The 25,792-nt window shown below is 49.9% G+C and overlaps 2 protein-coding genes across 4 annotated transcripts in view; one reads left to right on the top strand and one right to left on the bottom strand.

Annotated features, from left to right (window-relative positions):
• Nucleotides 1-23,582, bottom strand: part of PCP2 (Purkinje cell protein 2) — a 178,935-nt gene extending 155,353 nt beyond the window's left edge. The window contains exon 1 of one of the 2 annotated variants that reach the window (XM_050770914.1): nucleotides 23,579-23,582. The gene's annotated coding sequence lies outside the window, so the exon portion shown is untranslated. Of the gene's footprint in view, nucleotides 1-9,985; nucleotides 9,990-23,578 lie in introns of those variants that run through there. The other variant, XM_050770916.1, reaches the window with a different exon arrangement.
• EVI5L (ecotropic viral integration site 5 like) overlaps nucleotides 22,947-25,792 on the top strand; it is a 33,230-nt gene continuing 30,384 nt past the window's right edge. For both annotated transcript variants that reach the window (XM_050770194.1, XM_050770193.1), the window contains exon 1: nucleotides 22,947-23,128. The gene's annotated coding sequence lies outside the window, so the exon portion shown is untranslated. The remainder of the gene's footprint in view (nucleotides 23,129-25,792) is intronic.

Below are 25,792 nucleotides of genomic sequence, written 5' to 3'. Positions count from 1 at the left end.
GTGCTATGTGCTTTTTGGATATCACCTCAAAGAATCCTGTAACACAGCTGCCCTCATTCTCATTTTAACTACGAGCATAGTGGCTCAGAGATGAGTCACCTGCCCACAGCCCATCAGCTGATAAACACTGGAGTTGGGTTTGAAACTCTGAAAGCAATGAAGACCACATCATTTTCACTCCCCTTCGTGGCTCCAACTCAAACCAACCCAAGAAAGAAGATGTGGAGATTGTGTTACCTTTCATAACTGGGAAGTGCGGGTGAGTGGAGGGGGCCAGATTCAGGATCTGCCTTTTTTTTTTTTTTTTTTTTTTTTTGAGACGGAGTCTTGCTCTGTCGCCCAGGCTGGAGTGCAGTGGCGCGATCTCGGCTCACTGCAACCTCCACCTCCCAGGTTCACGCCATTCTCCTGCCTCAGCCTCCCGAGTAGCTGGGACTACAGGCGCCCGCCACCATGCCCGGCTAATTTTAGGATCGGCCTTTCTTTATCTGTCTATGATGTGTTTGCTCCAGAATGTAACCTTCTAGACCAAAGGTTGGCAAACATCTGAAAAGGGCCAAATAGTACATATTTTTGGGCCTCGAGGACTCTCTGCTACAACTCTGCTGTCATAGCACAAATGCATCACAGACAATACATAAATGCATGGGCATAAGACAATTTGTTGGCCGGGCACAGTGGCTCATGCCTGTAATCCCAGCACTTTGGGAGGCCAAAGCAGATTAGGGTTTTCCAAGGCTGCAGGGAGGCGGGAGTGTGGAGTGACTGCTCAGTAAGTACGGGAGGCTCGGCATGGTGGCTCACGCCTGTAATCCCAGTGCCCTGGGAAGCCAAGGGAGGAGGATTACTTGAGGCCAGGAGTTTGAGACCAGCCTAGGCAACAGAGCGAGGCCTCATCTCTACGAAACATTTAAAAATTAGCTGAGCATGGTGGCACATGCCCGTGGTCCCAGCTGCTCAGGAGGCTGAGGTGGGAAGATTGCTTGAGCCCAGGAGGCTGAGGCTGCACTCAGTCGTGATTGTGCCACTGCAGTCACCCTGGGTGACAGAAGAAGACCCTCTCTCAACAAAAACAAAAACAAATAAATAAGGATGGGATGTCCTTTTGGGGTGAGGAGAATGTCCTGGAACTAGATAGTAGTGACAGTTGCACAATACTGTAAATGTACTAAATGTCACTGAATTGCATACTTTAAATTATATGCTTTAAATGGTAACATTTATGAAATGAAGGGAATACTTTAGGATGAAAGAACACTAGACAGTAACTCAAACCCACATGAAAGGCCAGGCATGATGACTCTTGCCTGTAATCCCAGCGCTGTGAGAGGCTGAGGCGGGCGGATCACCTGAGTTCGGGATTTTGAGACCAGCCTGGCCAACATGATGAAACCCCGTCTCTACCAAAAAATACAAAAATTAGCTGGGTGTGGTGTCATGTGCCTGTAGTCCCAGCTACTTGGGAGGCTGAAGTAGGAGAATCACTTGAACGCGGGTGGCCGAGGTTGACGTGAGCTGAGATCGCGCCACTCCCCTCTAGTCTGGGCGACAAAGTGAGACCCTGTCTCAAAAAAAAAAAAAAAAAAAAAAAAGAAGTCCGCATGAAGAAATAAAGAACCCCTTCCCACCACTGGCATTTTCTGCAACTGCCTCCCATATAAATTCCTTTTGTCCTCAAATTTGGGTCTGCTTAGTGTAGTGATGAAGCGTGGACTCGGGGCAACTTGCCTAGGTTCGAATCCCAGCCCTACCGCTTACAAGCTGTGTGACCACAGTCAATTGTTGACCTCTCTGTGTCTCAATTTTTGCCTCTGTAAAGCAGGATAATAACTGTGCTTTTCTCGTAGTGTTATTGTGAAGACTGTTAGTGTCCCCCTCACCCACCCAGTCAGAGAACACCAGAATCATACATGTGGTTGAACAAATGTCTTTTCCTCTCCTCCCCTCCCCTCTCTTTTCCTCTTTCTTTGAGGCAGAGTCTCACTCTGCTGCCCAGGCTGGAGTGCAGTGGTGCAATCCTGGCTCACTGCAACCTCCGTCCTCCAGGTTCAAGCAATTCTCCTGCCTCAGCCTCCTGAGTAGCTGGGACTACAGATGCGTGCCACCACGCCTGGCTAGTTTTTGCATTTTTAGTAAAAACGGGGTTTCGCCATGTTGGCCAGGCTGGTCTTGAACTCCTGACCTCAAGCGATCTGCCTGCCTCAGCCTCCCAAAGTGCTGGAATTACAGGCATGAGCCACCATGCCCAGCCAGTTGAACAAATTTCAATGTATTACTTGTCACAGCAAAAGACAATAGACACCACAGGTAGCTGTTACTGAAACACCAGTTCAGTCAGCTGCTTGCCACACAGAAAGCCAATCACTGAGACACTAGTACTGCCCATGAAGGTTTTGATTAGGTGCTGCAACCGAGGAGATGGGAGATCAGTCTCAGATCCATCTTCCTGACTGATCAAAATTAGGCGTTTAAGCTGGGCGTGGTGACTCATGTGTGTAATCCTAGCACTTTGGGAGGCCGAGGCAGGCAGATCACCTGAGGTCGGGAGTTCAAGACCAGCCTGACCAACACGGAGAAACCCCGTCTCTACTAAAAATACAAAATTAGCCAGGCGTGGTGGCACATGCCTGTAATCCCAGCTACTCAGGAGGCTGAGGCAGGAGAATTGCTAGAACCCCGGAGGCAGAGGTTGAGGTGAGCTGATATCGTGCCATTGCACTCCAGCCTGGACAACAAGAGCAAAACTCTGTCTCAAAAACTAATTAATTAACTAAAAATTATGAGTTTATATAGCAGGGAAGAAATGTAACAATGTGTGAGAAAATGACAGGTAGGTAGGGGTAAGGAAGAGAAACTGGTCAACAGGAAGCAGATGGTCAATTAGGCAATCATGATGGGTGAGGGGTCTGACATCTCATTGTCCAGGTGTGATCTGCTAAGTTTCAGCTCCTTGATACTATCTGGGAGGCCTGATGGTTGGTTTCCTGGGAAAGCAACTCAGATAAGACAAATGTAACTTTCTCAAGTCAATTCTATGTTTATTGAAAGAAATCATTAATATAAGTTCTATGGGACAATGGGGATAGTTTCATAACCATGGGGTATCTCAGTAGGAGAATGTAATAAAGGGCTTATTATATGATTGGGGTTTGTGTTAAGTTCTTTAGGGGAGGATTCTAGGTTGGATGCTATCAGGAAGAGGGGGTAATCTTATGACTAGGCATTCTAATAAGTCTTTTTTTTTTTTTTGAGATCAAGTCCTGCTCTGTTGCCCAGGATGGAGTTCAGTGAGGCAATCTCAGCTCATTGCAACCTCCACCTCCCAAGAAGCTGGGATTACAGGCACCTGTCACCACGGTTAGGTAATTTTTTGTGTTTTTGTAGAGACAGAGTTTCACCATGTTGGCCAAGTTGGTCTCAAACTCCTGACCTTAAGTGATCCACAAAGTGCTGGGATTACAGGCGTGAGCCACCAAAGAACTAATAAATCTTAATATGCAAGGAGTAAAGACTAGACTGAGGCTAACGCCATGATTGATAAAAGAGAGTGCTATGAGCTGCGTGTTTAATTACCTCTAAAATTCGTATGTTGAAATCCTAACCCATAAGATGATGTGATTAGGAGGTGGTAATTTGGGATTAGTAATTAGGTCATGAGGTCGGAGCTTTCATTAGTGCCCTTATAAAAGAAACCCTAGAAAGCTTCCTTCACCCTTTCCACCATGTGAGAACACAGCAAGAAGGCACCATCTATGAATCAGGAAGCAAGCTCTCGCCAGTTACCAAATGTACCAGCACCTTGATAGCTGGAAGTGCTGGGCAAAGTTCTAGCAATGCCATGATCAGCTAGAGGACCAGATGAGCTCCTAGAACACCATGGTCACCTAGCAAGGCCATGGCAGCTCCTGGCAACACCAAAGCCAGCTGCGAGCTTCAGACCTGCTCTTGACCACTCTTCTCCTCTCAGGATTAAACTAGCTATGTCATGTAGAGCATGTAGAACAATGTCTGATAAATCTTTTTTCGAGACAGAGTCTCACTCACTTAAACTAGCTATGTTATGTAGAGCATGTAGAACAACGTCTGATAAATCTTTTTTCGAGACAGAGTCTCACTCACTGTATCACCCAGGCTGGTTGCTCACTGCAACCTCTGACTCCTGGGTTCAAGCAATTCTCCTGCCTCAGCCTCCCCAGTAGCTAGGATTACAGGTGTGCATCACCATGCCCAGCTAGTTTCTGTATTTTGTATTTTTTTAGTGTTTTAGCAAACTTTGTTATATAGAACAAAAAAAAATACATCATGATTTTGCATGATTTTCTCTCCCACAAAAGCATGGGTGAAAACCAGTAACTTACCTATAAAAATATTTTATTTAGGACTCTAATAAGATAATATGTACATTTATACCTTGTCTCCTGAGTATTTAAATGGGGGAGACGTTCACCTGAAAAAAGTTTTCCCCAGGAAACCCATAGTTTCTTGGCTCAACTGATCCATTAAAAAAGTCCACCTAGGGCCAGGTGCGGTGGCTCACACCTGTAATCCCAACACTTTGGGAAGCAGAGGCAGGCAGATCACCTGAGGTCGGGAGTTTGAGACCAGCCTGACCAACATGGAGAAACCCTGTCCCTACTACAAATACAAAATTAGCTGGGTGGCGCTAATGGTGGCGCATGCCTGTAATCCCAGTTACTCAGGAGGCTGAGGCAAGATAATTGCTTGAATCTGGGAGGCGGAGGTTGCAGTGAGCCGAGATCGCACCATTGCACTCCAGCCTGGGCAAGAAGAGCGAAACTTCATCTCAAAAAAAAAAAAAAAAAAAAAAAGCAGACCATCCTGTCCAATGATACCCATTCCATTGGCTCATCCTCAGCTGTCAATACACACCATCTCTGGTTCCATGTCTTTATTAGCAACCACAAAGTGGCCACAGATGAGATCTCCAACCTGCACATATGGTCTGTTTTCTTCTAGTTGCACCTTCAAATGCCAAGTAAAACAAAGAAGCTGGCTCACTCCCTCCAACATCAACTCTAAATATATCTCCAGATTTAGCTGTTACTATGCCAATCACATGGTCTCCTTTCACTCGAACATACTCTGTTCCCGGGGCTGCAGCACTCCCAGCCCGGCAGTGTCTCAGCTTTCCTGGTCCTAGCGCTTGTATTTTTGAGCAGAGACAGGGTTTCACCATTTTGGCCAGTCTGGTCTCGAACTCCTGACTTCAAGTGATCTGCCTACCTCAGCCTCCCAAAGTGCTGGGATTACAAGCGTGAGCCACCAGGCCCGGCCTGATAAATCTTAAGTGCTGTAATTACTGAGTATCCATCATTCAAACAGACAATTTACACCTATTACTAGTGCACTATATTAAAACTCATAGTAACATGTCCAGGCATGGTGGCTCCTACCTGTAATCCCAGCACTTTGGGAGGCCAAAACAGGTGGACCCACCTGAGGTCAAGAGTTCAAGGCCATTCTGGCCAACATGGTGAGACCCCGTCTCTACTAAAAATACAAAAATTTGCTGGGCAGGGTGGTGCTCACCTGTAATCCCAGCTACTCTGGAGGCTGAGGCGGGAGAATCACTTGAACCTGGGAGCAGATGTTGCCGTGAGCTGAGATCATGCCACTGCACTCCAGCCTGGGCGACAGAGTGAGACTCCGTCTCAAAAAAATACATAAATAGGCCGGGCGCGGTGGCTCAAGCCTGTAATCCCAGCACTTTGGGAGGCCGAGACGGGTGGATAACGAGGTCAGGAGATCGAGACCATCCTGGCTAACACGGTGAAACCCTGTCTCTACTAAAAAATACAAAAAACTAGCCGGGCGAGGTGGCGGGCTCCTGTAGTCCCAGCTACTCGGGAGGCTGAGGCAGGAGAATGGTGTGAACCCGGGAGGCGGAGCTTGCAGTGAGCTGAGATCCGGCCACTGCACTCCAGCCTGGGCGACAGAGCGAGACTCTGTCTCAAAAAAAAAAAAAAAGTAAATAATAAAAAAATAAATAAAACTCACAATAACAGTGTGAGTCACTGTAGTTGTCTCATTTCACAGCTGAGGAAACGGAGACTCTCAAAAAGTGAGGCTCAAGGTATCAGCGTTGTATATGGGTTCAGACAGAGTCTTTTGACATTGGAGTTGACTGGCTAGTTTCTGCCTGGCCTCTAAATGACTCTCCTCTGCGTCAGGTGCTTCATCGCTCACCCCACTTTTCAGGAAGGTGTGTGTCCCCATCCTGTTCCTTGCTTTTCTTCCTGGCTTAGGGAGATGTGTTTCTGAGGAGGGGCTGCAACGCATGGGGTTATAAAAACCCACAGTCCAGAGAGGGGATGGAGGGCGAAGGGAGTAGAGAGAAGGAGAAGATGGAGGAAGTGTGTAAGCCCAAGGAGCCAGGCAACCCTGGTGAGGTCGCTCCCACCCCTTCCGTGGGATGTTGGTAGTGAAACAGAAAAGGTTCCCTTGTCCCTCTTGCAGGGCGTGTGACAGGGGGTGTGGCTCACATCTTCGGTACCCCGCTGCTCGAACCTCCAGGGGGAGCGTGCAGATGGGCAGGTTGTGGAGCTCCAACCCCATGACAGCATCTTGAGGTGAATACTTACAGTTCTTGAGGGCCCCGTGGGCATGTGTTACAGCGTGCTCTTTCAGTTTTGCCGTCTGCAGGTGGCTGATGTTCATGAGCTCAGTTAGACTCTGCCTTATTGCAAGGACAGATGGCTCTCTCTCTCCCGGGGTTTTGGCCTTAGTGTACTGGAAAAATTGGATCACATGTGATCCAATTGGGTGATCCGAATGGAGGGTGGGTGCAAGTTTTTTTTACTGAGTGGTGGTAGCTCTCAGCAAGGTGCATGGGGACGTCAGAAGGGGAATGGAGTGGGAAGGTGGTGGTCTTCCCCTGGAGTTGGGCAGCCCAGCGGTCAGGCTATCCTCCTACCGCCACAGGCAAACTCCACATTGTTCGACGGATTGAAGGCCTGCCGGCGTCTGCTGGTGTCTGTCGGTGTTCTCTCCTGCTGGTGTGTTCCTCTGGACTTCCAGCCACTTGTGTCTCTGGCCGCCAGGGTCTCGGGGTTTTTATAGACACAGAATGGGGGCATGGCAGGCCAGGGTGTTGGCAAATGCAACATTTGGGCACAAAACCAGAAATGCTTGTCTTTGGGCTGGAGGAGGTGGCCCACACCTGTAATCCCAGCACTTTGGGAGGCCGAGGTGGGCGGATCACTTGATGATGTGGTTTAGCCCACCACCACGCCCGGCTAAATTTTTGTATTTTTAGTAGGGACGGGGTTTCACCGTGTTAGCCAGGATGGTCTTGATCTCCTGACCTTGTGATCTGCTTGCCTCGGCCTCCTAAAGTGTTGGGATTACAGGCGTGAGCCACCATGCCTGGGCACCCAATAGTTATTGATTGCCACAAACAAATTGCCACAAATGGCCCAGCTTAAACAACATACCTTTATTATTTATAGTTTTTATGGGTCAGGAATCTGGGCATGACTTAGCTGGATCCTTTGCCTAGGGTCTCTCACAAGACCGCAATCAAGGAGATGGCCAGGACTAAGGTTTCATATGAAGACTCAACTGGGGAAGGATTCACTTCCAAGCTCATTCATGTGACTGTTGGCAGAATCAGTTCCTTTTGTGCTGTTGGGCAGATTATCTCAGTTCCTAACTGGCTGTTGGCCAGAGGACACCCTCAGCGTTTTGCCACATGGGTTTGTCCAACATAGCAACTTGCTTCATCAAAGCCATCAAGGGGAAAAGTCTGCTAGCAAGATAGAAGTCAGAATATTTTGTAATATAATCTCAGAAGTGACAGTTTCTCAATGATGAAGTATTCTATTGGTTAGAAGGAAGATAATCACCAGCAGAGGATCACAAAAGGCCATGAATACTAGGAGGTGGGGACCATTTTAGAAGCTACTTACTACACCCCACCAGAACATAAATATATAAATTCTATTACAGCAGGAAACACTTTGGTTCATGTTAACCATCACTTCTCTAGTGTTTTAATGAGTGAATGGAGGCTGGGCATGTGGCTCACACCTGTAATCCCAGCACTTTGGGAGGCTGAGGCAGGTGGATCACCTGAGGTCAGGAGTTCAAGACCAGCCTAGGCAACATGGTGAAACCCTGTCTTTATTAAAAATACAAAAATTAGTCAGACATGGTAGTGTGCATCTGTAATCCCAGCTACTCAGGAAGCCAAGGCACAAGAATCACTTGAACCTAGGAAGTAGAGGTTGCAGTGAGCTGAGATCACACCATTACACTCCAGCCTGGGTGACAGAGTGAGACTCCATCTCAAAAAACAAACCAAAAAAAGAGTGAATGGCTATAGTAGGTGATAAATTAATGTTGGTAAAATGAAAGATTCAATGGGGTAAGCTATGTGGTTTTAGAGTGGAATAGCTAGAGATTGCTTCAATTCAACAATTTTTTATTACATTCAGGAATTCTATTCACAGAATCGTCAAGGAGCAGTGGATGGGTGTAATTGTCATGACAGGTAAAACCAGGGGTGATAAATTGTGGGGTGAACACAGACATAGAAGAGTCACTGGATAAATCTGCTGCCTTGCATCACTGTGTAGGGGTCCTGGATGTGGTCAGCCAGTATTAGGCTTAGTGAATACCATACACCTACAAGGATGTATCAGTTAGCTATTGCTGCATAACAAAATGCTCCCTTGGCCGGGCGCGGTGGCTCAAGCCTGTAATCCCAGCACTTTGGGAGGCCGAGACGGGCGGATCACAAGGTCAGGAGATCGAGACCATCCTGGCTAACATGGCGAAACCCCGTCTCTACTAAAAACACAAAAAATTAGCCGGGCGAGGTGGCGGCGCCTGTGGTCCCAGCTACTCGGGAGGCTGAGGCAGGAGAATGGCGGGAACCCGGGAGGCAGAGCTTGCAGTGAGCTGAGATCTGGCCACTGCACTCCAGCCTGGGCGACAGAGCGAGACTCCGTCTCAAAAAAAAAAAAAAAAAAAAAAAAAAAAAAAAACAAAATGCTCCCAAAATTAATGGCTTAGGCGGCCGGGCGCGGTGGCTCAAGCCTGTAATCCCAGCACTTTGGGAGGCCGAGACGGGCGGATTACGAGGTCAGGAGATCGAGACCATCCTGGCTAACACGGTGAAACCCCGTCTCTACTAAAAATACAAAAAAAACTAGCCGGGCGAGGTGGCGGGCGCCTGTAGTCCCAGCTACTTGGGAGGCTGAGGCAGGAGAATGGCATAAACCTGGGAGACAGAGCTTGCAGTGAGCTGAGATCCGGCCACTGTACTCCAGCCTGGGTGACAGAGCGAGACTCCGTCTCAAAAAAAAAAAAAAAAAAAAAAAAAAAAAAAAAAAAAATTAATGGCTTAGGCTAATAATTTATTTGGTACACAATTGTGTGGTTCACCAACTTGGGTCAGATTCAGCTGGAAAGTTCTGCTGGGTATAGCTGGGCTCATTTATGCATCTGTGGTCAGCTGATGGGTTGGCTAAATCTGGCTACTCTTGAATGCTTTGGCAACTTCAAAATATAGCTGAAAATACTTTGACAAGGCTCTTCTTGAGAGGCAAACTCACTATCCCTTCTCCTAGAATCTGAGCAGGCTTGGATTGCTTCAACCAATAGAGTACAGCAGAAGCGATATTATATAACCTCCAAGGCTAGATCATAAAACATCATGCAAGCGTCTGTCTTGTTTGCAGGAAGATTCACTTCCAGAGCCTTGAGACACTATGTAAAAAGTTCAACTACCCTGAGACTGCAGTGATGGAGATGTCATGTGGAGGGACCACATGGAGAGTTCCTAAAGCTACAGGGGAAGAGGGAGACAGAGACAGAAAGAGATCGATCCCCCAAGAGACTTCAATCATTTGAGTCATCCCAGTCCAGGAACCAGACATGTGAATGAAGAAGCTTCCAGATAATCCCAGCCACCAGATACCAGCTCCCAGCTACTGTAGGCACTCCCCCACTCTTCAAGTCTCCCCACCGTAAGCCCTAGATGTCAGAGACAAACCATTCCCACCATGCCCTGTCCAAACTTCAGATCCACAAAAACCATGAGCATATTTTTAAAAGGCCGGGCATGGTGGCTCACGCCTATAATCCCAGCACTTTGGGAGGCTGAGGAGGGTGGATCATGAGGTCAGGAGATCGAGACCATCCTTGCTAACAAGATGAAACCCCATCTCTACTAAAAACACGAAAATTAGCCAGGTGTGGTGGCGGGCACCTCTAGTCCCAGCTACTCGGGAGGCTGAGGCAGGAGAATGGCGTGAACCCAGGAGGTGGAGCTTGCAGTGAGCCGAGATCCCACCACTGCACTCCAGCCTGGGCAACAGAGCGAGAGACTCCGTCTCAAAAAAAAAAAAAAAAAAAAAAAAAAAAAAAAGATTGCTGTTTTATGCCACTAAGTTCTCGGATGGTTTCTTACACAGCAACAGAAAACTGGAACAGGGCTGGATGCAATGGCTCATGACTGTAATCCCAACACTTTGGGAGGCTGAGACAGGTGGATCACCTGAGGTCAGGAGCTCAAGACCAGTCTGGCCAACATGGTGAAACCCCATCTCTACTAAAAAAAATTCAAAAAGTTAGCCAGGCGTGGTGGTGTGAGCCTGTAATCCCAGGTACTCGGAAGGCTGAGGCAGGAGAATTGCTTCAACTGGGGAGGCAGAGGTAGCATTGAGCCAAGATCACAACATTGCACTCCAGCCCGGGCAATGAGAGAGAAACTCCATCTCAGAAAAAAAAAAGAGGAAAAAGAAAAGAAGAAAGGCTGGCCGGGCGCGGTGGCTCAAGCCTGTAATCCCAGCACTTTGGGAGGCCGAGACGGGTGGATCACGAGGTCAGGAGATCGAGACCATCCTGGATAACACGGTGAAACCCCGTCTCTACTAAGAAATACAAAAAAAAAAAAACTAGCCGGGCGAGGTGGCGGGTGCCTGTAGTCCCAGCTACTCGGGAGGCTGAGGCCGGAGAATGGCGTGAACCCGGGAGGCGGAGCTTGCAGTGAGCTGAGATCCGGCCACTGCACTCCAGCCTGGGCTACAGAGCGAGACTCCGTCTCAAAAAAAAAAAAAAAAAAAAAAAAAAAAAAAAAAAGAAGAAAGGAAACCGGAACAGATAACCTCACTCACAGCTGGAGGGTGGTCGGCTGACAGTTTAGGCCATGAGGGTGACTGAGCCGTGGGCCTCTCATCTTTCAGGCTACCTCTGGCTTATTCACATGATGGTTAAGAGTGGCAAGATCAGTGCGAAATGACAAAGTAGGCAGTTCCAAGCCCGCGTTCCCCATAGAAACATCAAAAAACAAGCAGAAACTGTCAGATGCAACTTTGTCAGAACTCTGGGAAACAGTCAAAGGTTTACGGTAGTCCAGTGAATGCTGAATTCAGAAGAAAGACAACTTCAAAACGATAGAAAGCTTTTGACATTTCGACTTGCCTTTGCCCCCCTTGCCACTGCCCTCCCTTGTGTGACAGCAGTAGAGGGAACAGGGAAGCCCCACACTCCCAGCGTGAGACTCTCGTTCCTCCTTCCAGAGGGAGCAGAGCACACTTTATTTACAAATGATAGCGTATATCCGCTCTAAGCTTTCTGGGAGCCACCTGAAGGACAAGGCGCTCATCTCCGTTTTTCCTGCCTTGGCACTCAGGCTGGAAAAGTGGTGGCACTGCTCAAAAGCACTGCAAGCCTAACTAACAAACCATAGATATCTATTCCAAAGATTACAGTCAAAACACACAACAGACGGCCTAAGGCTCAGGAGCAAAAGCTGGGGCGCGTTTCCTGGGGAAATTAGAAGCACCTGCATGCATAGGGGGATTTACAAACACAGGGTTATGACCACGGCAAGATGCACGCTCAGAAAAAACCTGAGAAGACCCTAAGATATGCTTAGCTGATCCCTAGGCTCAGTGCAAGCCGGAGGAAATGGTAAAAGAGTGCTCCAGCACAGGGCCAATCTGCAAAGACTGAGCGAGGGAAAGATTTTTTGTTTGGGTGGTTTGCTTGCTTTTTTAACTCTTGGTGTTCAAGAAAAATCTGTCAAAACACTAGCTGAACACAAGCTAAGGAACAGACATCAGTGACCACATGCAACAAGTTATATAGTCTTTGCCAGAATTGTTTTGGAAAGTCATTAAACCAAAACTACTACAGTTTTTAACAATAAAACAAACAACAAACCAGCAAACCCTGAGACAGTGGGAGAATCTGACATCCAAATGTATCACATTACGAATATTCAAATGTCCAGTTTTTAACAAGAAAAATCACAAGGTATAGAGAGAAATAGGAAATTATGGCCCATTCAAAGGGGAAGAAAATGGCAAATTGACAGGAATTATTTCTGAGAAAGTCTAGATCTGAGACTTACTAGACGAAGACTTTAAAACAGTTGTCTTAAATATGCTCAAAGAGCTAAGGGAAAACATGGACAAAAATCTAAAGGAAACCAGGAAAACAATGTATGAATAAAATGAGACTATCAATAAAGAAATGGCTGGGTGCAGTGGCTCACGCCTGTAATCCCAGCACTTTAGGAGGCTGAGTTGGGTGGATCAGGAGTTCGAGACCAGCCTGGCCAACGTGATGAAACCCCATCTCTACTAAAAATATAAAAATTAGCCGGTCGTTGTGGCAGGCACCTGTAATCTCAGCTACTCAGGAAGCTGAGAGGGGAGAATCGCTTGAACACAAGAGTTGGAGGCTGCAGTGAGCTGAGGTTGCGCTACTGCACTCCAGCCTGAGTGACAGAGTGAGACCCTGTCTCAAAAAAAAGAAAAAGAAAAAAAAAAGTATGGAGGTCAGAAGACAGTGTGATGACATATTTAAAATGCTGAAAGAAAAAAAATCAACAAAGAACTCAACATCTTTCAAAACTGTCTTTCAGGCCAGGCGCGTTGGCTCACGCCTGTAATCCCAGCACTTTGGGAGGCCGAGGCGGGTGGATGACCTGAGGTCAGGAGTTCGAGACCAACCTGACCAACATGGAGAAACCCCATCTGTACTAAAAATACAAAAACTAGCTGGGCATGGTGGCACATGCCTATAATCCCAGCTACTCGAGAGGTTGAGGCAGGAGAATCGCTTGAACCCAGAAGGCAAAGGTTGCAGTGAGCCAAGATTGCGCCACTAAACTCTAGCCTGGGCAACAGAGTGAGATTCTGTCACAAAAAAAAAAAAAAAAAAAAGAAAGAAAGAAAAAAAAGCAGAGACTGGCAGAATATTTTATTTTATTTTTGAGACAGAGTTTCCCTCTTTTTGCCCAGGCTGGAGTGCAATGGTGCGATCTTGGCTCACTGTAACCTCCGCCTCCCAGGTTCAAGCGATTCTCCTGTTTCAGCCTCACAAGTAGCTGGGATTACAGGCGCCTGCCACCACGCCTGGCTAATTTTTTGTATTTTTAGTAGAGACGGGGTTTCACCATGTTGGCCAGGATGGTCTCGATCTCTTGACCTCGTGATCCGCCCACCTCGGCCTCCCAAAGTGCAGGGATTACAGGCGTGAGCCACCGCGCCTGGCCTAGATTGGCAGAATAATTTTTTAAAACGTGATCTATGTCTTTTTTTTGAGACGGAGTTTCACTCTTATTGCCTGGGCTGGAGTGCAATGGCGCAATCTCGGCTCACTGCAACCTCTGCCTCCTGGGTTCAAGCGATTCTCTCGCCTCAGACTCCCGAGTACCAGGGATTACAGGCACCCACCACCACATCCAGCTGATTTTTTGTATTTTTAGTAGAGACAGGGTGTCATCATGTTAGCCAGGGTGGTCCTGAACTCCTGACGCCCGGCCTAAACATGATCTATGTCTTGTCTACAAGAGACTCATTTTAGATGCAAAGATACAAACAGATTGAAAGTGAAATGATGAAAAAGATATTCCATGCGGCCGGACGAGGTGGCTCACACCTGTAATCCCAACACTTTAGGAGGCCGAGACAGGCAGATTGCCTGAGCTCAGGAGTTCAAAATCAGCCTGGGCAACATGGCGAAACCCCATCTCTACTAAAAATACAGGTTTGGGCATCGAGGCACATGCCTGTAGTCCCAGCTACTTGGGAGGCTGAGGCAGGAGAATCACTTGAACCCAGGAGGCAGAGGCTGCAGTGAGCCAAGATCGTGCCACTGCACTCCAGCCTGAGCAACAGAGCGAGACTGTCTCAAAAAATAATACTAATAAATTTTTAAAAAGTTATTCCATGCAAATAGTAATCAAAAGAATTAGTGTGCCTGTACTAACATCAGATCAAACAGACTTTAAGTCAAAAGTTATCACAAGAGAAAAAGAAAGACATTATATATTGATAAAAGGATTGGTTCATCAAGTAGACATAACAGTTATAAACATACATGCACCAAACCAAAGGGGGCTAAAATATATGAAGCACACATTGACAGAGCTGAATGGAGAAATGGGCAGCACTCCAATGAAAGTTGGAGACTTAAGTACACCACTTTCAATAATGGAGAGACTATCTAAACAGAAGATTAATAAGAAAATAGAGAGCCGGGCGCGGTGGCTCAAGCCTGTAATCCCAGCACTTTGGGAGGCTGAGACAGGCGGATCACAAGGTCAGGAGATCGAGACCATCCTGGCTAACACGGTGAAACCCCGTCTCTACTAAAAAATACAAAAAACTAGCCGGGTGAGGTGGCGGGCGCCTGTGGTCCCAGCTACTCGGGAGGCTGAGGCAGGAGAATGGCCTAAACCCGGGAGGCGGAGCTTGCAGTGAGCTGAGATCCGGCCACTGCACTCCAGCCTGGGCGACAGAGCCAGACTCAGTCTCAAAAAAAAAAAAAAAACAAACAAACAAAAAAAATAAGAAAATAGAGGATTCGAGGTCAGGTGCGGTGGCTCATGCCTGTAATCCCAGCATTTTGGGAGGCTGAGGCGGGAGCATCGCTTGAGCCCAGAAGTTTGAGACCTGCCTGGACAACATACAGAGAATTCGTCTCTACAAAATACATACATATTTTTTTTTATTTTTATTTTTTGAGACGAGTCTCACTCTGTCACCCAGGCTGGAGTGCAGTGGCCGGATCTCAGCTCACTGCAAGCTCCACCTCCCGGGTTTACGCCATTCTCCTGCCTCAGCCTCCTGAGCAACTGGGACTACAGGCGCCCGCCACCTTGCCCAGCTAGTTTTTTGTATTTTTTAGTAGAGACAGGGTTTCACCGTGTTAGCCAGGATGGTCTCAATCTCCTGACCTCGTGATCCGCCTGTCTCGGCCTCCCAAAGTACTGGGATTACAGGCTTGAGCCTCCGCGCCTGGCCCCATATATATATTTTTAAATTAGCCAGGCATGATGGTGCACACCTATGGTCCTAGCTACTCCGGAGGCTGAAGTGAGAGGATTGCTCGAGCCCAGGAGGACAAAGCTGCAGTGAGCCATGACTGCACCACTGCACTCCAGGCTAGGTGACAGAGCAAGACTCTGTCTCAAAAAAAAAGGAAGGAAGGAAGGAAGGAAGGGAGGGAGGGAGGGAGGGAAAGAGAGGGAAAGAGAGAAAGAGAGAAAGAGGGAGGCAGAGAAAGAGAGAGAAAAAGAGAAAGAGACAGAGAAAGAGAGAAAAAGAGAAAGAGACAGAGAAAAGGGAAAGTATAGGGAAGGGAGGGGAGAGGAGGGGAGGGGAAGGGAGGGGAGGGGAAGGGAGGGGAGGGGAGGAAAAGGGAGAAAAGACAACACACCAAAGTTTATGAGCTGCGGCAAAAACAGCACTGAGGCTGAGGCAGGAGAATCACTTGAACCCCGGAGGCAGAGGTTGCAAAGAGCCAAGATCGCACTACTGCACTCCAGCCTGGGCAACAAGAGTAAAACGCCCTTTAAAAAAAAAAAAAAAAAGCCTTCCAACAAAGAAAAGCCCACGACCAGATGGTGAATTCTACCAAACATTTAAAGAATTAACACTAATCCTTCTCAAACTCTTCCAAAAAATTGAAGCGAAGGAACACTTCCAAACTCATCCTTTGAGACCAGCATTATCCTGTTACCAAAGCCAGACACAGACACTATAAGGAAAAAAAAAAAAAAAAAAAAAACTACAAATCAATATCCCTAATGCATATTGATGCAAAACTCCTCAAGAAAACAGTAGCAAGCGCTGGGAGCAGTGACTCAAACCTGTAATCCCAGCACTTTGGGAGGCCGAGGCAGGCAGATTGCTTGAGGTCAGGAGTTCAAGACCAGCCTGGTCAACATGGAGAAACCCCATCTCTACTAAAAATACAAAAATTAGCCAGGTGTGGTGTTGTGTGCCTGCAGTCCCAGCTACTCGGGAGGCTGAGGCACGAGAATTACTTAAACCCGAGATTGTGCCACCGCACTCCAGTCTGGGCAACAGAGCAAGACTCAGTCTCAAAAAAAAAAAAAAAAAAAAAAAAAAAACTAGCAAGTCCAGGCGTGATGACTCACTCCTATAATCCCAGCACTTTAGGAGGCCAATACTGGAGGATCACGTAAGGCCAGGAGTTCAAAACCAGCCTGGGTAACATAGCAAAACCCCACCTCTACAAAACACACACACACACACACACACACACAAATATACTAGCCAAGTGTGGTGGTATACGCCTGTAGTGCCAGCTACTCAGGAGGATCACTTGAGCCCAGGAGTTTGAGACTGCAGCGAGCTATGATTGTGCCACTGCACTCCAGCCTGAACAACAGAGCAATACCCTGTCTACAAACAAACAAAAGACCAAAAAAAAAAAAAAAACCCACTAGCAAACAGAATTCAACAGTACACGGAAAGGATTATACACCATGACTAAGTGGGATCTGTTCCTGAAATATTATACAAACATGGTTCAACATATGAAAATCAATCAATGTAATACATCATAGTAACAGAATGAAGGAAGAAAAATCCCAAGCACATAATCATCTTAATTGTTACAGAAGGCCGGGCGCGGTGGCTCAAGCCTGTAATCCCAGCACTTTGGGAGGCCGAGACGGGCGGATCACGAGGTCAGGAGATCGAGACCATGCTGGCTAACACGGTGAAACCCCGTCTCTCCTAAAAAAATGCAAAAGATTAGCCGGGCGAGGTGGCGGGCGCCTGTAGTCCCAGCTCCTTGGGAGGCTGAGGCAGGAGAATGGCGTGAACCCAGGAGGCGGAGCTTGCAGTGAGCTGAGATCCAGCCACTGCACTCCACCCTGGGTGACAGAGCGAGACTCTGTCTCAAAAAAAAAAAAAAAAAATTGCTACAGAAAAAGCCTTTGACTAAATTCAACAACTTTTCTTCGGGTTGAAGCAGGAACTAAATAAATAAATAATAAAAATTCAATACCTTTGCATCTTTAAAAAATAAAATAAAATTAGATAAAATAAAGCCCACCCAATAAATCCCACTGGCTGAGTGCAGTGGCTCACGTCTGTAATACCAGCACTTTGGGTGCCACCTGCAGGATGATTGCCTGAACCCAGGAGTTCAAGACCAGGCTGGCCACAACGGCAAGATCCTCATCACTAAAAATAAAATAAAGGACAGGAGCGGTAGCTCCCACCAGTAATCCCAAGACTTTGGGAGGCTGAGGCAGGCGGATCACTTGAGGTCAGGGGTTCGAGACCAGCCTGACCAACATGGTGAAATCCCATCTCTACTAAAAATACGACACTTAGCCAGGCGTGGTGGCACATGCCTGTAATCCAAGCTACTCGGGAGGCTGAGGCAGGAGAATTGCTTGAACCTGGGAGGTGGAGGTTGCAGTGAGCCAAGATTGCCCCACTACACTCAAGCCTGGGAAACAGAGTGACTCTGTCTCAAAAAATAAATAAATAAATAATAAAATTAGAAACAGAAACAAAAACAAAAACAAAACCAATAAACAAAGAATAGAAGGAGACTTTTTTTTTTTTGGACTACAGGCGCTTGCCACCATGCCCGGCTAATTTTTTGTGTTTTTAGTACAGACAGGGTTTCACCGTGTTAGGATGGTCTCAATCTCCTGACCTCATGATCCACCCACCTCAGCCTCCCAAAGCACTGGGATTACAGGCATGAGCCACTGCGCCTGGCCTTTTTTTTTTTTTTTTTTTTTTTTTTTTTTTTGACAGAGTCTCACTCTCACCCAGGCTGGAGTGCAATAGCATGATCATGGCTTGCCAGAGCCTCAAACTCCTGGGCTCACGCAATCCTCCCACCTCAGCCTCCTGACTAGCTGAGACTACAGGTGCACACTCAGAAGACTACTTCAACATAGTAAGGACTGTATATGGAGGCTGGGCGCAGAGGTTCACGCCTGTAATCCCAGCACTTTGGGAGGCCAAGGCAGGCAGATCACCTGAGGTCAGGAGTTCGAGACCAGTCTGACCAACATAGAGAAACCCCGTCCTACTAAAAATACAAAATTAGTCGGGCGTGGTGGCAGGCACCTGTAATCCCACCTACTCAGGAGGCCGAGGCAGGAGAATGGCATGAAGCCAGGAGGTGGAGGTTGTGGTGAGCCAAGATGGCGCCATTGCACTCCAACCTGGGCAACAAGAGCGAAACTCCGTCTCAAAAAAGAAAAAAAGAAAAAAGGCAAAACAATCTTTAATAAAAACGAAGTCAGGCCAGGCATGGTGTAATCCACCTGTAATCCCTCCCTCCCTTCCTCCCTCCCTCCTTCCTTCCTTCCTTCCTTCAACCTCCCGAGTAGCTGGGACTACAGGCACCTGCTACCACGCCCAGCTAGTTTTTTGTATTTTTAGTAGAGATGGGGTTTCACTGTGTTAGCCAGGATGGTCTCAATTTCCTGGCCTCGTGATCCACCCACCTTGGCCTCCCGAAGTGCTGGGATTACAGGCGTGAGCCACCGCGCCCAGCAATTTTTGTATTTTTAGTAGAGACAGAGTTTCGCCATATTGACCAGGCTGGTCTCAAACTCCTGGCCTCAAGTGCTCCTGCCTGCCTTGGCCTCCCAAAGTGCCAGGATTATAGGTGCAAGCCACTACCTGTCCTCAGCCCTTTCCCAGGATTTTTCTGTACCTCAGAAGTTTTTTTTTTTTTTTTTTTTTTTTGAGATGGAGTCTCACTCTGTCACCCAGGCTGGAGTGCAGTGGCGCGATCACTGCTCACTGCAACCTCTGCTTCCTGGGTTCAGGCGGTTCTCCTCCGAAGTAGCTGGGATTACAGGCACCGCCACCATGCCCGGCTAATTTTTGTATTTTCAGTAGAGACAGGGTTTTATCATCTTGGCCAGGCTGGTCTTGAATTCCTGACCAAAGATGATCCACCCACCTCTGCCTTCCAAAGTGCTGGGATTACAAGCGTGAGCCACTGTGACCAGCCTCTACATGAAATTTTAAAATTAGCCAGGCATGGTGGTATTTGCCTACAGTTCCAGGTATACGGGAGGCTGAAGACAGCGGATCACATGAGTCTAGAGGTCAACGCTGCAGTGAGCATGATTGTGCCACTGCACTCCAGCCTAGGCAACAAAGTGAGACCCTGTCTCAAAAAAAAAGACAAAAAAAAGAAAGAAAAAGAAAAAGGCCGGGCACGGTGGCTCCCTCCTGTAATCCCAGCACTTTGGGAGGCCAAAGCAGGTGGATCACTTGAGGTCAGGAGTTTGAGACCAGCCTGGCCAACATTGTGAAACCCTGTCTCTACTAAAAATACAAAAATTTGGCTGAGCTCGGTGGCTCACGCCTGTAATCCTAGCACTTTGGGAGGCCGAGGTTGGGGGATCACGAGGTCAGGAGATGGAGACCATCCTGGCTAACATCGTAAAACCCCATCTCTACTAAAAATACAAAAAATTAGCCGGGCGCGGTGGCGGGCGCCTGTAATCCCAGCTACTTGAGAGGCTGAGGCAGGAGAATGGCGTGAACCTGGGAGGCGGAGTTTGCAGTGAGCCGAGACCGCGCCACTGCACTCCAGCCTGGGCGAAAGAGTGAGGCTCCGTCTCAAAAAAAAAAAGAAAAAAAAAATTAGCCGGGTGTGGTGGCGCAGGCCTGTACTCCCACCTACTAGGGAGACTGAGGCAGGAGAATCACTGGAACCTGGGAGGCCGAGGTTGCAGTGAGCCGAGATCGCGCCATTCACTTCAGCCTGGGCAACAGGGTGAGACTCCATCTCAAAAAAAAAAAAAAAAAAAAAAAAGGGAGGAAAATAAAGTCCTGTGATTTTTTTAAATGGGAGAGAGAGTATAGGAGTGTGGAAGGGTGGAGGGGAGACATAAATTCTATTTTTACCACCCGTGTTTTTAGAAATGTGGGGGGGGGGCCGGGCGCAGTGGTTCACGCCTGTAATCCCAGAACTTTGGGAGGCCAAGGTGGGTGGATCACTTGAGGCGAGGAGTTCAAGACCAGCCTGACCAACATAGTGAAGCCCCGTCTCTACTAAAGAAAATACATATATATATATAAAAAATTAGCCAGGCATGGTGGCACATGCCTGTAATCCCAGCTACTCAGGAGGCTGAGGCAGTAGAATCGCTTGAACCCAGGAGGCAGAGGTTGCAGTAAGCCGAGATCACGCCACTGCACTCCAGCCTGGGTGACAGAATATGACTTCATCTCAAAAAATAAAATAAAATAAGTAAGCAAATAAATATATTTAAAATATTTTTAGAAACAGAAATATGTTTGGGTTTTGTTTTTGTTTTTTGTTTTTGATGGAGTCTCATTCTGTCGCCCAGGATGGAAAGTGCAAATGGCGCAGTCTTGGCTCACTGCAGCCTCCGCCTCCCGGGTTCTAGCAATTCTCCTGCCTCAGCCTCCCAAGTAGCTGGGATTACAGGTGTCCAACACCATGCCCGGCTAATTTTTGTATTTTCAGTAGAGACGGGGTTTCACCATGTTGGCCAGGCTGGTCTCAAACTCCTGACCTCAGGTGATCCACCCCCCTCAGCCTCCCAAAGTGCTGGGATTACAGGGCCACCAGCGTGAGCCACCACGCCCAGCCTAGGGTTGTTTTTTGTTTTGTTTCGTTTTGTTTTGTTTGAGACGAAGTCTCGCTCTATCGCCAGGCTAGAGTGCAGTGGCGCGATCTCAGATCATTGCAACCTCCGCCTCCGGTTTCAAGCGATTCTGCTGCCTCAGACTCCCAAGTAGCTGGGACTAGAGGCAACCGCCACCATGCCCAGCTAATTTTTGTATTTTTGGTAGAGACAGGGTTTCACCATGTTGGCCAGGATGGTCTGGATATCTTGACCTCATGATCTGCCCACCTCAGCCTCCCAAAGTGCTGGGATTACAGGGGTGAGCCACCGCACCCGGACCCTCGGGGAGATTATTAACAGGTCCAGAACGTTGGCACATGCAAAATAGGAACAGGGAGGGAGAGGCAGAGGGAGCTGGACAGAGGCCGGGACCATGAGTGGATGTCAGTCACTGCTTGCAAGACCACACAGAGTCCCCTACTACAGAGAAGGTTGAGCTCTCAGACCTTAGGAAGTCCTGACATGCCCCTCCCTGGGTCCAGCCTTCCCTTCCCCATTCTGAATTTAGGACGTCTAGCTGGGTGAGGTGGCTCATGCCTGTAATCCCAGAACTTTGGGAGGCTGAAGTGGGAGAACCTGGCACCAGGAGTTCCCGACCAGCCTGAGCAATATATAGCAAGACCCCAGACTCTACCGAAAAAATTAGCCGGGCATGGTGTGCCCGCGTCTGTAGTCCCAGCTACTGGGGAGGTTGAGGCGGGAGGATCATTGGAGTCCAGGAGTTCGAGGCTGCAGTGAGCTATGTTCGCATCACTGTACTACAAACTGGGACACAGACTGAGATCCTGTCTCTGAAAAATAAATAAATAAAAACACTTATGACGTCACCCTCTCTGCTGTGACAAGGTCCTTCCCTGCCCCACCCCCTCCAGGGCCCATCCCTGCATTTTGGGAAGGAAATAAGTCCATTTTGCTCAGTCTTTCCCGCTGTCAGTAACTGTCCCTACGTATTCCTCTCTAGCTTGAGGGATTCTCCACCCCTCCCTTCTCTGTTAAAAGAATCACGAGCCCATTCATTTATTCATTCATCAAACGTTTATAAGGAGGTCCTACGCTGGGCACCCGGAAGATACCCGACCTAGGCCCCGCATCCCGACTGCCCGAGGATCTATCAGTCTGGGAGGATGGGGGATGGGAGGGCCTATCCCTCCCCATGATCACTGCGCTATCCGAGCTTTGATGGAGGAACACGCGGCGCTGTGAGCTTCAGAGAAGACACTTAACCTAGCCTAGAGTAAGACAGGGGGCGGGCCTGAATCTTTTATGGGACCCCCCAATCCCAACCACCCCCTCCCCAGCACAGAACTGGGCTCCTTGAGGATACGGTGCCTTCACGTCCCTCTTAGTCGTCAGGATTTCTGGCCACGCCCCTTCTCAGACCCAACCCCCGAGCCCCTCCCTTGCGTGACCCCGCCCCATCTCTGGCCTAGGCCACGCCCTTCTCTTAGCCCCACCCCCATTTCATTCAACCCAGGCCTCAAGTCCCACCGCCCAGGACGCCCACCAATCTCACATACCCATTGGTCAGAGAGTGTCACTTTCCCGCCCTCCTTCAGTAATATTGGTTCCCTAGGTGTCAATCTTTATAGCGCCCCCAACAGTTGCCAGGGCCCAGGTTTGGGGGCCAGATAATAATGGACGTCTTGGGACGTCTCGTTATTGGGCAGAAACCCCGGCTCTGGGCGGGGCTTAGCGCCAAACGCTTGGCCGCGTCTGCCTGATGTTCCTGAGGGCCGCAGCCTTTCCTCAGAGACACACCCCTCTTTCCTTGCTATTGGTCTCATCAGGTGTTGATCAACAGGATTTCTCATTCCGATACGTAAAGCTCCCTGTCCTTCATCGCTTCCCTCATTTCAATTCGCTCTCTCCTCAGAGGCGGCAACCTTCTGAACGTAGCCAGGGCCCGCCTCACGGAGTGGTCACAGATTGGTCAGACGCCCCGTCACTCCTGGGTGGTGGGCGGAGCCAGAGAGCCTAGGGGCGGCGAATTGGCGGATGGGGCCTCGGGGGCGGGGCAGCGGCTCCTGTCAGCGGGTGAAATGGCAGCGGCGGAGCCGGCGGCGGCCGCGGTCCCGGGGGGCGGCTGAGGGGGCCGGGCCGGGGCTGCGGGGCGAACGGCGCGGCTGGGATCCGGCGGCGCAGCCCGGGGCGGCGAGGCTCGGCACGGCGATGGCGGCGCGCTCGGCGCAGGTAGGGCGGCGCGGGCCGGGCCTCCCCGGTGCCTGCTCAGACCGGCGGCTCCGCGATGCGGCCCGCGGGGAACCGGCAGGACCGCGACTTGGGCCGTCGTGCCCCGAAACCCGCGCTGGGAGCCTCGGCATCCCCAGCCCGGGACCCTTGGGGGACCCTGGACCCAGCCCACCCTCGTTGCCGATCCCTCCGGACCCCTCCCCGGGAGCTCCTGCGAGATCCCCCTCCCCCACTCCGTCCCCTCCCCGTGAGGACCCCGCAGGCCCAGGACCCCCGTCCACCCTTTGCAGTGACCCTCAGGACTCCTTTCCGGGAACCCCCTCAGGGCTCCCCATCCCCCCACTCCGCCGATCAGCCCCGCACAAGCCCCCCCAAGCCCAAGAACCCCAGTCCACCTTCTGCCCTGATCTCTCAGGACCCCTCCCTTCTGGACAACACTTGCCACCCCCTCCCCGCACCCCCTCACTTCACGTCCTCCTATCTTGGGCCCAGAACTGCCCCCACCTCTTCCCAGGGAGACCAGCCTCAGGGCCCTACCCGCCTCCCATACTGACCCCACAGGACCCCTCTCTGGCTTCTGTAAATCGGATTTCCTACCCCTGCCCACAGCCCTCAGCTCAGCCTGCAAGCCCATCTCCCACCCCAGCTGCCCCATGCCCAAGGGCACCCCTAAACATCACTCCCGGGCGTCCACCCAGCACACTCTGGTAGCTCCACTGATCCTGCCCCATCTGGATCCTGGCTTCCTGAAAAATCCGCCCGTGCTCAAGACCTCCCGATGGATATTCTGAACCACCCCACTCCCCATCCAGAGCCACCCATCTTTCTGAAAACCCCAAACACACACACGCGCGCACTCACACACACACACGCACACAGTGGGTCACTTAGATCCCCCAGCACACACAGAAAAACTTAAGAGCTCCAAGACAGACCCCCGGCCTGTCTGCCCCTGTCCCCACCCACTCAACACTTCTGCACTCCCCCTCAGATCCCACCTGTCCAGGCCCTCCCAGAGCCCCCGACAGCTCCCCCAGCTCAAGCAGAGACTCCAGAGACCAAGAGGTGCCTGCCGCACCCTGGGAAGCCAATCTGCCCCCCCACCAACCAAGCCAGCGCCCATACTGGGGCCCTGGAGGGTGACGGCCCCAGAATCCCCCAGCACCTGCCCCTGTGGGAACCTGTCCCAGGCCTCTGCCAAGTTATCCATCCTTCCCTGCTGTGCCCTTTCAAAAGGAAGGGCGCTCACTTTCTCTCCTACACTAGTGTCCCACAGGAACCACTGCCCGCCCCCTGATTTATGCCACCCCCTGGCGGGAAGGAAGGGGATTCCAACAGCTCCTGGCTTTGGTCCTGAAGTCTGCCCCCAGTCTCCTGACCCCATCACGCCTCCTGGCCTCAAATGGCAGAGCCAGCAGTGCAGTCCAGGTTGCTCCTCAGAGCTGGCCCCTGACAGCCCGAGTGAGTTCTCTCACCCACAACCACTGTGTTTGGCCAAAACAGAACGGCTTCTTTCTATCCCAGTATTTGAGACCCGGGTTGGGGCCTGCCAGAAGCAGGCAGCTCTTTGTTAAGGAAGCTTTTCAGAAGGGAAAAGTGTGCTGAAGAGGCTGGGGTGGAACACGAATGAGTTGTCTGCTTCGTTTTATTCCCCCTCAGCCGGGCTGTGATTGAGCTAGAGGACCCGTGTCCCTGTGTCTTTCTGTCTTATGTGGCTCTTCCCCTCCGTCCCACTGCCCTCCCCACTCCCATCTCTGGCCTCAGGGTCCAACCTGTAGGTTCCCCTGGGTTTCTGTGGTCAGCGGCAGGTGGTTTGGAAGGGATCGCAGGTGGCTTGGCCCCGGCACAGGGATGAGACGAGACAGGAGAGGAGACGCTGGCGCGACACCGTGGCCAGGACTGCAGGGGGCGAGGAGGAGCCGGGCCAGTCCAGCCTCACGCAGCCTGGGCACCGTGCGTCTGGGGTCCTTCTGACAATATAACCGTGCTTGGAAACCCTTAGATAAAAAGCCCAAGCTTCCTTGTGGATATTCACTAGCGGATTATGGACCACCCCGAGAAAGAGCTCATGCGGCTCAGTGCCTCAACTTCCCCATCCGGAAACTGGGGCGCCAGGAGAGCGGCTCAATTTTTAGAACAGAACTTGGAACTGCAGGGAGGCTAGGGTGTGGCCCTGTGTGTTCCCCGAGTGCTATGTGGAAGGGGACAATAAGGTCTCAGAGGGGAGTCCTGTGGGCTCCTGTGAATCACTGGCCACCCAGGTCCCTGCTGGGGTCTTCGTTGACACCTCGCTGGATAGTGGCCATCTTCCTAGGGCTGAACTGTATTGCAGGGAGCCAGCTCGAATCAGAGCTGGTAGAATGAAGATGAGAGACGGTCTGTTGCGGGATTTGTGGTTATACACAGGGTCTTCCCAGGAGGAGCACGGGGAACGGGGTGGGCATGAGGGGCTGTCGGATAGCCATGCTGCGGCCCCACGTAGAGCTCTGCCGCCGGGTAGGAAGAGGTTTGTTCTGTCCGCTTGCTGAAGGAAGGCGTGGAGGAAAAGACTCTTGAAGGTCACGTGGCATCTCTCACGCACAGGAAACTAAACTCTATACAGCCTCCCCAGGGGGGAATTTTGTGCAGAGACAGTGGGGTAGGAAGGCTCCCGGGGAATGACTG

This window comes from Macaca thibetana, chromosome 19 (assembly GCF_024542745.1).
Source record: "Macaca thibetana thibetana isolate TM-01 chromosome 19, ASM2454274v1, whole genome shotgun sequence".
Taxonomy (NCBI): Eukaryota; Metazoa; Chordata; class Mammalia; order Primates; family Cercopithecidae; genus Macaca; species Macaca thibetana.
Note: the sequence above shows the minus strand (reverse complement) of the source record. Positions and strands in the feature narration are given on the sequence as shown.